Consider the following 13,757-nt stretch of genomic DNA (forward strand, 5'->3'; position numbering starts at 1 on the left):
AACTTGACTCTGTCTGGAGGAGGGATATACCAGACCTGGAAAATGACTTTGATTGGCAAGGAGCCTGGGCAAATGTCCGACTTACATCAAGGAACCCGGATCATCAACAAATCAATCTTAACTATATTCACAGGACATACTTGACTCCTATAAGACTGTGCCGAATGGGGCTTAAACAAGATTCCAAATGCACCCAATGTACAAATGGGGACGAAGGGACATTTATGCACATGTATTGGGACTGCTCACCAGTTAAGGCATTCTGGAAAGATGTGACCCAACAAATATCAAAACTCGTATCTTGGAATATACCTGTACACCCCTCGGTATTACTATTGAATGATGTTTTTGAGTTTGCAGTGAATCCACAGCTAAAGAGATTGGTTTTATCGGGTATCACAGTAGCCAAAAAGCTGATCGCATCACGCTGGTTTCAACCGGAAAAAATGTGCCGTAAAGTTTGGTTTCTTACATATCTCGATGTAATTTACCATGAAATATCTACAGCAAGAATTCTGGGTCTCAATGAATCCAAAATGTCAATGTGGTTAGAAGTGGTGGAGAGAATAAAAGCTAGCTTATAATGGTAGTGTCTGGTTAGGTGCGAGGGATAGTGGAGGTACTTCTCAAGGTGGGGTCCGGGAGGGGGGGGTTCGAGCTTAGCATATGTGTGTAGGTTTTTTTTTAGATAACAGGTATTATGGGTATATCTTATATAAGACAACTAACTAAAAGGTGATCTCATTGGATGTGCCCTGACAATTAATGCTTGTATATCTTATCGTGTGTTGTCATGTTTGTTTATATGTTTGTTTAAAAAATAATAAAAAAATAAAATACAATAGATTCTTTAATAGCATCTACTTTTTGAGTTATTATCTTCTCCGACAGTTGTGATTGGAGGATAATTTCCTCCATTCTCTTCTCCATTGTATTCCCCATTTCCTCCATTCTCTTCTCCATTGTATTCCCCATTTCCTCCATTTTCCAGATGATATGTTCGGTATCTGCGCAGGTGTTTGATGGGGTTGAACTTGAAGCGGCCTCTGTCAAGTCTATATTTCCTGCTGTCCGCTGTACGAATCCTGGATCCTGCGGCGGGACCTCTACGACTGGTTTTGGTCTCGTTGTGTCTTTCCTTGTGTTTGGCATCTCGATTCTTTTGGTCAATATAGTTAGTTAATAATCTCAGTTGATATATGCGTCAAGTTTTAAACGCATTAATGGTTTATAAATATGTTTTTAAAACGAAAAAAAAAATAACGGGTGAGCAGCTATGTCACATGCGACTTACTCCATTCTAACGCTAAACCGGAAGTCTCAGGCAGTTTTGTAGGGGTTGCTGGGACCAGGCCATGCTCATTGAGCTCCAGCTTGAGGAAAAGAAGGCCAATCCCCCATCCTTCCCTGAGCTACTACTGCTATTGAGGAAACAGGAGGATAGACGACAAACAAAATTCAACAGGATGAAGAAACACCTTGGGAGCAATAAAGCTATGTCACATATGCATACAGTCTATGGCCTGCCCCAATGTGAAGAGCTGGAAGAGACAGAACCTGTTGCAAGCGAGAAGGAAGTGAAAAAACATCTCACGGAGACCCAAAGGCTCGCTCAGGAAGTGGCGGAGCTAAAGAAGCAGCTTGCTTTAAGAGCAGTTGGACCCCAGAATGTAAACAACCCCGGTGGCGAGAATGCGGTTAGGGGGAACTGTATGGCCTCTAATGCGACAAGTCGCAAGATGAACAGGAACACCTCCGACATGCCCCGAGCATGGTTCTGTTTTAGATGTGGAGAAGACGGCCACATTGCTGCCCAATGTTCGAATGAGCCAAACCCTGCTGCTGTACGGCAAAAGAACTTTGAACTCAGAGAAAGGCGTGAGCGGTGGAACATGCAGCACCAGGGCCAGCCCGAGTTCCCTTTAAACATGTAGTGGTCCCTGTTGTGGGGCAATCAGGAGCCATGAACCCCCCTTTATCTAGTCCCATGCAAGACTTAGAAGTTAATGTAGTTAGGGCCACAAACTATGCTCAGAATGGCCCACCCTGTAACTATAGACCCTTACCCAGTGGTCTTGTGGGGCCATGTTGCACCTTGACTGTGCTTGTTGAAGGCCTCCCATGTAAATATCTTCTAGATACTGGATCACAGGTAGTACAGTCTCAGAGACATATTACTCAGAACACCTCTCATCATTCCCTGTTGAACCCATTAATGCACTACTTGAGATTACAGGCGCAGGGGGTCAGCTAGTCCCTTACATAGGCTACACCCAGGTTTTTTTTAACTCTCCCTAAGAGTGTTACTGGCATAGAAGAAAATGTGTCTTCCCTAGTTCTCATTGTACCTGACTGTGACCTAAGCCGTGAGATCCCTCTGTTGATAGGGACAAATGTACTTAATAGATTGTACGAAAAAGGAGTTACCCGAGAAGGGCAGAAATTCCTACAGGGGTGTGAACTAAGTGCTGAGTGTGTCATGCTATTTCAGCACATTGCTCAGACTCACAATGAAAAAGTAGGAACAAGACCGGTGAAGTTGATTGGGCGTCACCCGGTCATCGTTCCAGCTGGACAGAAAATGCGTGTGCTAGGAGGCGTTAGGATGGGCGCACCCTCAGATGAAACCTCATGTGCAGTAGAGGCTCCAATGAACTCCCCTCTGCCCGGTGGCATCTTCATAGTACCAACACTACTGGATGTTCCTTATCAGTCCTTCAGCAAAGTTCCTGTTCTTCTCTGCAATATGAGTGCACACGACGTCACACTACACCCAAACCGTGTGATAGCAGAAATGACGGCAGCTCAGTGTGTGATACCTATGAAATCCGATGACACCCCCATCTTGTGTGGTCTTCAGACGTTTGACACAGAAACCCCCCTGAGTGACAAAGTAACATGCAGCCTAGCAGACTCTCCCATTCCAGCCGATTGGAAGAAACGCATCATGGACAAGTTGAATGCCCTACCTGAAGTGTTCGCAGTTGACGACTTAACCCATGGGCGTACCTCTGCTGTCAAACACAGGATAAGACTAAAAGATGAAACCCCCTTCAAGGAGAGGTCCCGACCAATTCATCCATGTGATAGGGAAGCTGTGAAGCAACATATTAGGGAGTTGCTGGAGGCTGGGATCATCAGAGAATCGGAGAGTCCATTTGCTTCCCCTATAGTTGTTGTGAAAAAGAAAAACGGAAAGATCCGACTATGCGTGGACTATCGAAAACTGAACCTGCACACTGTTAAAGATGCCTATGCCCTCCCCAACATCGAGGAAACCTTTTCGGCTCTTAGTGGAGCTAGATGGTTCTCTGTGATGGACCTTAAGTCAGGTTACTATCAGGTGGAAATGGCTGAAGAAGACAAACACAAGACCGCGTTCACATGCCCGCTGGGTTTTTGGGAATTTAACCGCATGCCACAGGGCATTACTAATGCACCCTCAACATTTCAGCGATTGATGGAGAAATGCGTCGGAGACTTGCACCTGAATGAAGTCTTGGTTTTTCTGGATGACCTGATAGTTTTCTCAGATACCTTGGAGGAGCATGAAACCAGACTGAAGAAGGTTTTGCAAAGACTCAAGGACTACGGGCTGAAGTTGTCCCCTGACAAATGTCACTTTTTTCAGTCCTCCGTAAGATACCTGGGCCACATTGTAGACGCTAGCGGTGTCCATACTGATCCCGAAAAGACCTCAGCCTTAAAAGACTGGCCAAGGCCCACCAATCGCAAAGAGCTTAAGTGCTTTTTGGGATTTGCGGGGTACTACCGCCGTTTTGTGCAAGGCTACTCAAAGATAGCAAAGCCATTGAATGCCCTCACAGCTGGCTACGTGGCTCCAAGGAAAAGAGGGAAGGACTATAGTAGGCCAAAACCTCAGATGTCAGTGAGCCCCAGTCAGTCTTTTGGAAGTGAGTGGACACAGGACTGTGAAACCGCTTTCAGAATGCTCATTGACAAGTTAACATCAGCACCTGTCTTGGCTTTTGCCAACCCCAACCTCCCTTACATTCTCCACACGGATGCCTGCGGAGAGGGCCTTGGTGCAGCCCTTTACCAAGAGCAAGAAGGGAAACTAAGGGCCATAGCCTACGCCAGTCAAGGGCTGTCCAAGAGCGAATGAAACTATCCAACACACAAGCTTGAATACTTAGCACTGAAGTGGGCTGTGTGTGAGAAGTTCCATGATTATCTTTATGGAGCAGAATTCACAGTTCTTACAGATAATAACTCTCACTTATGTGTTGACCTCTGCAAAACTCGATGTGGCAGGCCACCGCTGGCTAGCAGCCCTGTCAACATACCGATTTGAGATAAAGTATCGGCCTGGTAATACAAACCAAGATGCAGATGGGTTGTCAAGGCGCCCTCAGGAACCCTCACCAGAAGACCATGCTTTTGTCGAGGAAAGAGAAAGGATCCGCGAGCTCCGTCAACGTGTTCTGGATGGAGATCACAAAGTGCTTTCAAAGGACACCTTCACTGCCCTTTGCCAAAGACACGCAGTGTGGATGGAGCCCTGTGAATACTTCCAGGAAACCATCGTTTTAGCAGAATCCCTAGCGGTGGCCCCCTCTGCCATTCCCCCAAGTTACACCTGCCTCGCCCAAGGAACAGTTCCAGGGATGTCTCAAGCGGACTGGTATACGTCTCAGAGGGCAGACCCACCCATAAGGCACATCATTGAACTCATAGAGAGAGAAGCTAAACCCTTGTACAGAGAGGCTAAGTTAGAGCTACCGGAGGTGAGGTGCTTCCTCAGAGAATGGAACCGACTTGAACTCAAGGAGGGAGTTCTGTTCAGGAGATATGTGGACAGAGGAACAGAGGGCTACCAGTTAGTCTTACCTGAGAAATACAGAGCCAAAGCACTAGAAGGGGTGCATGATGAAGTTGGCCACCTTGGGTTTGAGCGCGCCCTTAACTTGACCCGCACCCGATTCTACTGGCCAAAGATGGCTCAAGCGATTGATGTGAAGTGTCACACATGCGAGAGGTGCTTCAGAAGGAAAGCAAATCCCGAGAGGGCTGCTCCCATGATGAACATCAGTACAAGTTACCCCCTTGAGTTGGTTTGTATGGACTATTTGTCAATTGAACCCGACAGCAGAGATACACGAAATGTATTAGTGATTACAGACCATTTCACTAAATTAGCTGTGGCTGTTCCAGGGATCAAAAAGCAAAGACCGTAGCCAAGGCACTCTGGGAGAACTTCATTGTTCACTACGGGTTCCCTGCTCGCCTTCACAGTGATCAGGGGAGGGATTTTGAAAGTCACACCATCAAAGAGCTGTGTTCCCTGATGGGAGCAAAAAAAGTGAGGACTACCCCGTACCACCCCCGCGGGAACCCAGTTGAAAGATTTAACAGAACCCTGCTTGGCATGCTTGGAACACTGGAGGACAAAGATAAGTACCACTGGAGAGACTTTGTAAAACCACTCGTTCATGCATACAATTGCACGAGGAACAACACTACTGGATACTCTCCTTATGAACTGATGTTCGGCAGGCAACCGACTCTTCCCATTGACCTTGTCCTGGGACTCCAGCCACAAGGGAATCCTGCCAGGACTCACTCTGAGTATGTAAAGGCCCTTCGAGAGAAGCTTCGGGAAAGCTATGCTCTAGCTGCAGAGAGTGCACGGGAGATGGGGGAAAAGAACAAGACAAGGTTCAACTCCAAGGTCAGAGCTGCAGAACTAAGGGCAGGTGACAGAGTCTTGGTACAGAACGTAAACATCAGAGGAAAGCACAAGCTGGCGGACAGATGGGAGAGAGAGATTTATGTAGTGGAGAAGAGGATGGGAGATGGACCAGTGTACGTTGTGAAGCCAGAAAAGGGGATTGGGCCTGTACGCACCCTCCACAGAGACCTCCTCTTACCGTGTGGGTTCCTACCCATCACAGAGGAGAAGGAAACCGAACAAAAAAGGTCCACTAAGAGGATGAAGTTGAGATCCCGGGAGCAGCCGGTGATGGATACAGGAGGCAACACGCTGAGCCATGAAGAGGATGATGTCTGTAGCAGCTGCGACGAAGAGGAATATACAGGCCCAAAGTCACTGTGATGGAACCTCTCATCGAAACTCTGGAGATGGGAGCCAAGAGGAGACCCTCCAGACAAGAAACAGACATAGATCAGACTCCTACTGCTGGGACCCTAGAAGCTGATGTTGACAGTGTCTGCAGTGACCAACGTCATTCACTCCAAGGTGACTGTCAGGAACATGCAATGGAACCACTTACCAATGCTGAGCCTGTGGACGAAGATCAACATGAACGGAATGAAAGATCAGACCACTCAGCCGTAGAAGATGTGGCAGCAGCCATCGATCCTGTGTCTCAAGCTGAACAGTCAGGCAACCTAGAGCCACAAGCTGAAGTCAGAAGGTCAAGTAGATCACGGCAACAGCCTGATAGACTACACTATGAGAGTCTTGGGAGACCCCTGATTCTGGCAATTGTTGCATTCTGCAAGAGTTTGGAAGGCCTCCTCCCAGAACCTGAGAGGTGGTAAGCGCATGAAGGGACTCAAGCGTTCTAGGGGGGGAGTATGTAGCCCATGCTATTTTCTTGTCTAGCTGAAACATTCATTATGGACTGTGAATTGGTTGACGCTCCCTGGAAGAGTGTAATTTGTTGACGCTCCCCTGAGATTTACGTGGTACAGCCTGCTTGTGAGCAGCGTGTTGAAAACTGTTCCTGGCTGCAAGCTAGAGACAGAATATTGGAGCAGTTGGAGAATATTAGAAAAGTGACAGAATGGCGGTTAGGTGGCCGAGCGGAGATTGCGTTCGTCACCAGCCCCGGAGCTGAGCTGGATTTGCCTGTTCGAATCCAGCTCACAGCTCCGGGGTTGTCACCAGCTTGGCTGGCCGTCTGCACTGATACAATTGGCTGTATCAGAGGGTGGGAGAAGCTGGCGGGGTGGGTCCGGGTCGTTGTAAACAGCGACTCCTACAGTTCGGTCGGGGCGCCTGCTAAGCGCGGATTGGACGTGAGGGGGATAGTGTGGTCCTCCCACACGCTACGCCCTCTCAATGAGAATCCGCGCTGCCAGGTGAAAAGAAGCGGTGATTGGCTGGACGTGTGTCGGAGGAAGCACGTGGTAGCCTCCACTCTCCCAGATGATCTGACTGTGGGGGGTAAGTGCGCAGCGACCAGGAAGGGACTGGGAATTGGCATACGACTAACATTGGGATGGGAGAAAATCGGAGGAAAAATGGAGGGGGAAAAAGACCAATAAAAAAATAAAAAAAAAAGTGACAAAAAACGGTATACTTGAACAGAACTACTTGGACAGAAGAACTACTTGGACAGAAGATGAAAGATAGAGGATAAAGAGAGGATTCCGGTGAGTCATACCGTGTTCATGCTAGCTAGCATTTCCTACTCATTGCTAATATGGAGCTACAGTGTGTAATCAAAAACCAGTCAGGATATTGGATGAAAGGAGAATGTTAACACAGTGATTCTGTTCACTGACATAACAGTGCTGGAACTGGACAAGGAAGAGAGAAGAAAAGACTAGCTGACTTGAAGACCGAATTGGAGGAGAAACCATTGCCAATTGAAAGACTGATAAACAAATGGAAGAATCCTGGTGAGTTAGCAAGTCAACTCGCTAGCTAACTCAGGCTGCATATTGTTGTTTCTGAGTTACAATGTGGTTGTTATTGTGGTTATTGAGCAATACATTGTTAGTGTTGACTGCTATGGTGCAAGGCTGTGCTATGCATGTGAAACCTGCCATAATGTGAGTTCCAGTAAATAATTGTATAGCCTAATGGTGTATAATTACAGTATATGATGCTAATCTATTGATGGCCTGTACAATTCTGTGCAGATTGGTTTTTGTTACCCCCTTCAGTGAACACGGATCTGCATCAACTGAAGTGGTCTTCTTCATTGACCTTCTCCACTCACCATCACCCAACGGTCGGCTGGTGAACTTTAACTTGGCCCCTGGTGGTAGGAACAGAATAACCGTTCCCTTTTTGTTTAATTGAGTGCACTCAAAACAGACTTTATTGGGTACCCTTTTTATTTCATTTATTATTTTCTATAAATGTGGACCATTGCATGGAAGCTATGATGTTGTAATATGTACTGAACCTGGTGAACCCTTTTAAGTTATATAAAAGGTAAAACGTAGATCACGGTGCCTGTGTATTTTTTCTTAGAGCCAGTCTCCTTGAACCTATAGTTGATAGTTGTACCACTGCAGAAAGAACTGATAGTGTTGAATTACAGTAGGTTACACTGACAAGGCCTTTGATGGTTTCTTCCCTCAGCTGATCACTCTGGTATAGGATTATTTAAAGTCCATTTGTTGTATTGCACTGTATTGCACACTACTACGGTTGAGGAGCCAAGGAAAACAAGCATCTCATGTTTTCGGAATGTATGTACATTTTAAAAGCTGTGACAATAAAGGAATCTGAATCTAAATGTGTGTGCAGTGAGTGTAGATGATGGGTTGTTACTTAGTGTCATTGTCATTGAGCATCCTGATGGCCTGGGGATAGAAGCTCCTTCTGAGTCTCTCTGTACTGGCCATGAGACACCGGTAGCGCTTGCCTAGGTGACTAGAGGCTTTGATTATTCTCTTAGCCTTGGCCCTGCAACACTTGTTATAACTGTCCTGGAGAGTGGGAAGCCCACCTCCAATTGTGCACTCGGCTGAACGGGCCACTCTCTGTAGTCTGCTGCGGTCTTGTGCGGTGCTATTCCCAAACCAGGAGGTGATGTTACCAGTCAGGATACTCTCTCTATTGTGCATGAATAGAAGTTCCTGAGGATCTTCTGACTCACCTTGAACTTCCTTAGGCGCCTAAGTAAGTAGAGGCGTTGCCGTGCCTTCTTCACTACACTGTCAATGTGTGTGGTCCATTTCAAGTCCTCGGATATGTGGACTCCGAGGTACTTAAAACTGTTCACTCTCTCGACCGATGCTACGTCGATGCTGAGGGGGCTGTAGTCCCTGGCCCCCGACCTCCTGAAGTCCACAATCATCTCTTTAGTTTAGCTGACGTTCAAGGAGAGGCTGTTCTCCCGACACCATCGCACCAGGTTCTTTACCTCTTCCAGGTATGTCCTCTCGTCGTTTGCAGAGATCAGGCCCACCACGACTGTGTCGTCAGCAAACTTGATAATTGTGTTGTTGTTCCGCTGTGCCACCCAGTCATGTGTGTACAGCGAGTAGAGGAGGGGGCTCAGAACACAGCCCTGGGGGGCCCCTGTGTTGAGAGTGATGGATGAGGAGGTGCAGTTGCCTGCTCTCATCACCTGGGGTCTTCCTGTCAGGAAGTCCAAGACCCACTGGCAGAGGTCATAGTTCAAGCCCAGGTCCCTGAGCTTGGCTACAAGTTTGGAGGGGACTATGGTATTGAATGCTGAGCTGTAGTCGATGAATAGCATTCTCACATAGTTCCCCTGCCTCTTGTCCAGGTGTGATGCTGCTGTGTGCAGCACATGGGCTATGTCGTCCTCCGTGGACCTGTTGGGGCAATATGCAAATTGCAGGGGGTCCAAGGTGTTGGGGAGGGAGGAACAGATGTAGCCCTTAACTAGCTTCTCAAAGCACTTCATGGCTACAGGGCGATAGTCGTTGAGGCAAGCGGGCGTGGATTTTTTGGGTACAGGGATAATGGTGGACAGACTGTTCTAAGGACAGGTTGAATATGTCAGTGAATACCGGGGCCAGCTGGTCGGCACAGACTTTTAGGACACAGCCGGGGATACCGTCCGGTCCTGCTGCCTTCCTTTCTTAAAGGCCCTCCTCACCTCATGTTCTGTTATCCTGAACACTGAGTCCCCACCGGCAGTAGTTCCCCTCTCTATTGCAGTGGTCTTTAGGCTGATGTTGTTATTCACAGCCTCAAACCTTGCATAGAAGGTATTTAACTCATTTGCCAGGGAGATGTCATTGTTCAGCTTGGGGGAGGTGCCTTTGCAATCTGTCATCGTTTTGAGGCCCTGCCACATACCTCTTGAATCAGCCTGTTCAAATTGAAGTTCCACCTTATCCCTGTATCGCCTTTTTGCCTCTATTACTGTCCTCCTTATGTTGTATTTCGCTGCCTTGTGCTCGTTCATGTCGCCTGTCACAAGCCCAGTGTTGTAGGCTGAGGGGTGTGCTTTCAGAACCTCACAGTCGGATTTATCTACCCAGGGCTTTTGGTTTGGGAAAACTCTAATTGTGGTGGAGGGGATTGTTTCTTCTATCAGAGTACCAACAAAGTCCAGCACTGTTTCAGTGTAATCGTTTATATTATCTGTGTTCTCACGGAACACGCTCCAGTCTGTGCATGCGAGTGACTCTTGCAGCGTGTTCTCTGATTCCACAGACCAACGCTTCGCTTCTCGCGTTACTATGGGAACACGCTTGAAACTTTGTCTGTACTTTGGCATAAGAAAGATGGCGTCATGATCAGATTTACCGAATGGACTACGAGCCTGTGAATGAATGAATGAATGAAAACTTTATTTAACAGATTGCAGAATGGGTACAATACAGTACGGCTCAATACATACAATTGTTAAGGGGATGCAGACCTGAGAAAGACGTTTGTCTTGTTTCCATCAGGGTCCCCCATTTTCAATTCATATAGACATTTATGACATACACAACATACATGACATTTATGGCATAGGGACATGTAGGTATTTAGTACTGATACATTTGTGACATAAGCGGTATTCAAATATACAGTACTGTTACCCCTAGATCCTGACAGAGTATATACATATGATGGGGAGGGGACTGTACATTAGGAGGGGGTGGGTGGGTGGGAGGGAAATATACATACGGCGGGGAGGGAATATATACATGCGGTGGGGAGGAGACTGTCTATTAGGAGGTATTGGGGGTTTTGGGCAGTTTCGAATTGCAGCCTCCCGTAGGTGCTCTTTAAGAGCGGCTTTGAATGTGGGCAGGGATTCACATTCCTTTACAGCTTTGGGTAGGGCGTTCCACATTGTTGTGGCATAATTGCAAAACGTGTTTAGTCCCTTGTTTGAGCCGAATCTGGGTTTAACATGATTTGTTGAGCTTCCTCTGGTGTAGTGGTTGTGGTATTCACTGACCTTTGGGAAGTATTTTGACATGTACATGGGCACCCCGGTCATATAGTGTATCTTGTAGACCAGGCCCATTGCAAGTTGCTGTACTCTGTCGTCTACTCTAAGCCATCCTAGGTTGGCAAAGTGGGCAGGGGTGAGGTGGGTTCTGGGGTTCAGGTCAAGTAGTAGTCTGACCAGTTTGTTTTGTGATGTTTGTAATTTTGTTTTAAGCGCCTTTGAGGTGCTTTGGTACCATGAGGTGCACGCATAGTCATAGTACCCTTGAATGAGTGCTCCTGCCAGAGTATTCAGGGTATTCTTGTTTACCAGAGAGGAGATCCGGTACAAGAATCTAGTTCGTTGGTTGACTTTTTTTATTACTGTACAAAAGGCCCAAGGACTGGGCAGACATAAGGACTGTGGGGTGCTGTGCTGCTGTTCTGCTGTTCTGCAGCGGGACGCCTCTCAGTCAGACATAAAGGCTGTGGGGGGCTGCTCTGCCGTTCTGCAGCAGGATGCCTCAGACATGTCTAGACATGTCTGTCGATAGCCAGCATCCATATATAGAAGTCAGATGCCTGGACATTGAGCCCTCCCTTCATGCTCACAGTGAGAACGACAGGAGAGACCCCAAGTATCAGCCCAAGATAAAGGTCACTACGGTGATGCATGGGACAGACAACCCCCAAGATCCTCCACCTGAAAGGCCCTCCAAAGTATATCAACCTGTCCAGACCCAAGGGAAGGGTAAGATATACTGCCCCTACTGCGAGTCAGAACACTACCTCAGCCAATGCGAACGCTTCGCTAAGCTGACCAGAGGGGAGATAGTGGACTGGATCAAAGCCAAGAGAAGGTGTTGGAGATGCGGTCGTCCTCACCTAGCCTCTGCCTGCGACCTAAAGAAGCCGTGTCGACTCTGTAAGTCCAAACACCTCTCCGTCCTGCACGAGGTTAACCAGAGGAGTGGGAACGAGCCCACCATCACTTCAACAGCAGAGACTCACTACCTGGATCAGCCAAACGGATACAATCGAGTGCTTCTGAAGATCGTCAGAGTCAACCTGCACTACATGGACAGAGTCTTCAACACCTATGCAGTGCTGGACGATGGCTCAGAGAGAACCATCCTGCTCGCTTCAGCAGCACGCCACCTGGGAATACAGGGTCAAGCTGAATACTTGACCCTTCGTACCACCCGCCAAGACGTCAAGACCCTGTCAGGCTCACGCGTCTCCTTCGCCATCGCCCCAGCATCCCAACCAAGAAAAAGGTTCCCTATTCAACAGCTAGGTCTGTCTCAGTACAGCTACCCAGTCACCCAGCTCCAGGAGAAGTATCGCCATCTGCGAGGCTTGGTGATTCCACCAATCGACGGAGCTCAGCCAACCCTCCCGATTGGATCTGATCACGCCAACCTGATCGTACCGATCGAGCCAGTGCATCTGGGCCCCCACGGTGGCCCTGCGGCTGTCAAGACTAACCTCGGCTGGACACTCCAAGGTCCAGCAAAGTACATGCAGCAACAGCTTCAGACCACACAGTGCTTCTTCACTGCTGCTTCCTCCCCGGCTGCCGAGCCATTCAGCCAAGTCGAACGGCTGTGGCAGCTGGATACACTGCCTTTCAAGAGCGAGAGGTTAGTGAACAGATCCAAACAGGACAAGTACTCAGTGGAGCTGTTGGAGGCCGAGACCACCCGTGTAGAGGTCAACGGAGTGCAGCGGTATGCCACACCCCTCCTGCGAGTCCAAACCATGCCCAAGCTGCAAGTTTCAAGGGAAGTTGTAATGAAGAACCTGCGGAACACAGAGAAGACAGACGAACCACCATCAGTGTACCAGTGGGAGGTCCTGCCCTTCGGGACAACATGCAGCCCCTGCTGTGCAACCTTTGCCCTCCAGAAACATGTCATCGGGTCTAGCCAACCAGCAGAGGATGTTCGCCACAGTGTAGAACAGTGTTTCTATGTGGATAACTGTCTGCAGAGTCTGCCCACCAAAGAAGAGGCAAGCAGCCTCGTGAACAAGCTGAGAGCCCTCCTAGCCACAGGCGGCTTCGAGATCCGCCAGTGGGCCAGCAACCAGCCAGAGGTGATTGGCAACCTGCCCAAAGAGGCCAAGGCAGATAGCAGTGAGAGATGGGTCTCCCAGACCCACGGGGAAGCTCAATAAATGACACTAGGACTCAGTTGGCACTTCATGGAGGACACGCTCCACTACAGACATCGCCCGGTCTCCCCAAGCCAGACGACTATGAGAAATATCTACAAGATACTAGCAAGCCAGTATGACCCCCTAGGTCGCATCCTGCCCTTCACCACAAGGGCCAAAGTCTTGGTCCAGAAACTGTGGGACACAGACCGCGACTGGGATGACCCACACTTACCTGCCGATCTCCTGCAACCCTGGACCACAGGGGAAGAAGAGCTCCCACAGCCCCCAACAGTCAGCCTCTCACGGTGCTACTTCCTCATGGGGCGGCCCGACTCCTCACTCCCTCCAGTGGTGTACCCTGAATCCGAAATCCTCAGCCGGAGAAGATGGCGACACAGTCAGGTGTTAGCCGACCAGTTCTGGACCCACTTCCTGCATAACTACTTACCCTCCTTGCAGTCCAGGCAGAAATGGGTGAAGGACACAGAGAACCTCACTGTCGGCACGGTGGTGATGGCGATTGACCAGA

Source organism: Notolepis coatsorum (genome assembly GCF_963971535.1).
Source record: "Notolepis coatsorum genome assembly, chromosome: 17".
Lineage (NCBI taxonomy): Eukaryota > Metazoa > Chordata > Actinopteri > Aulopiformes > Paralepididae > Notolepis > Notolepis coatsorum.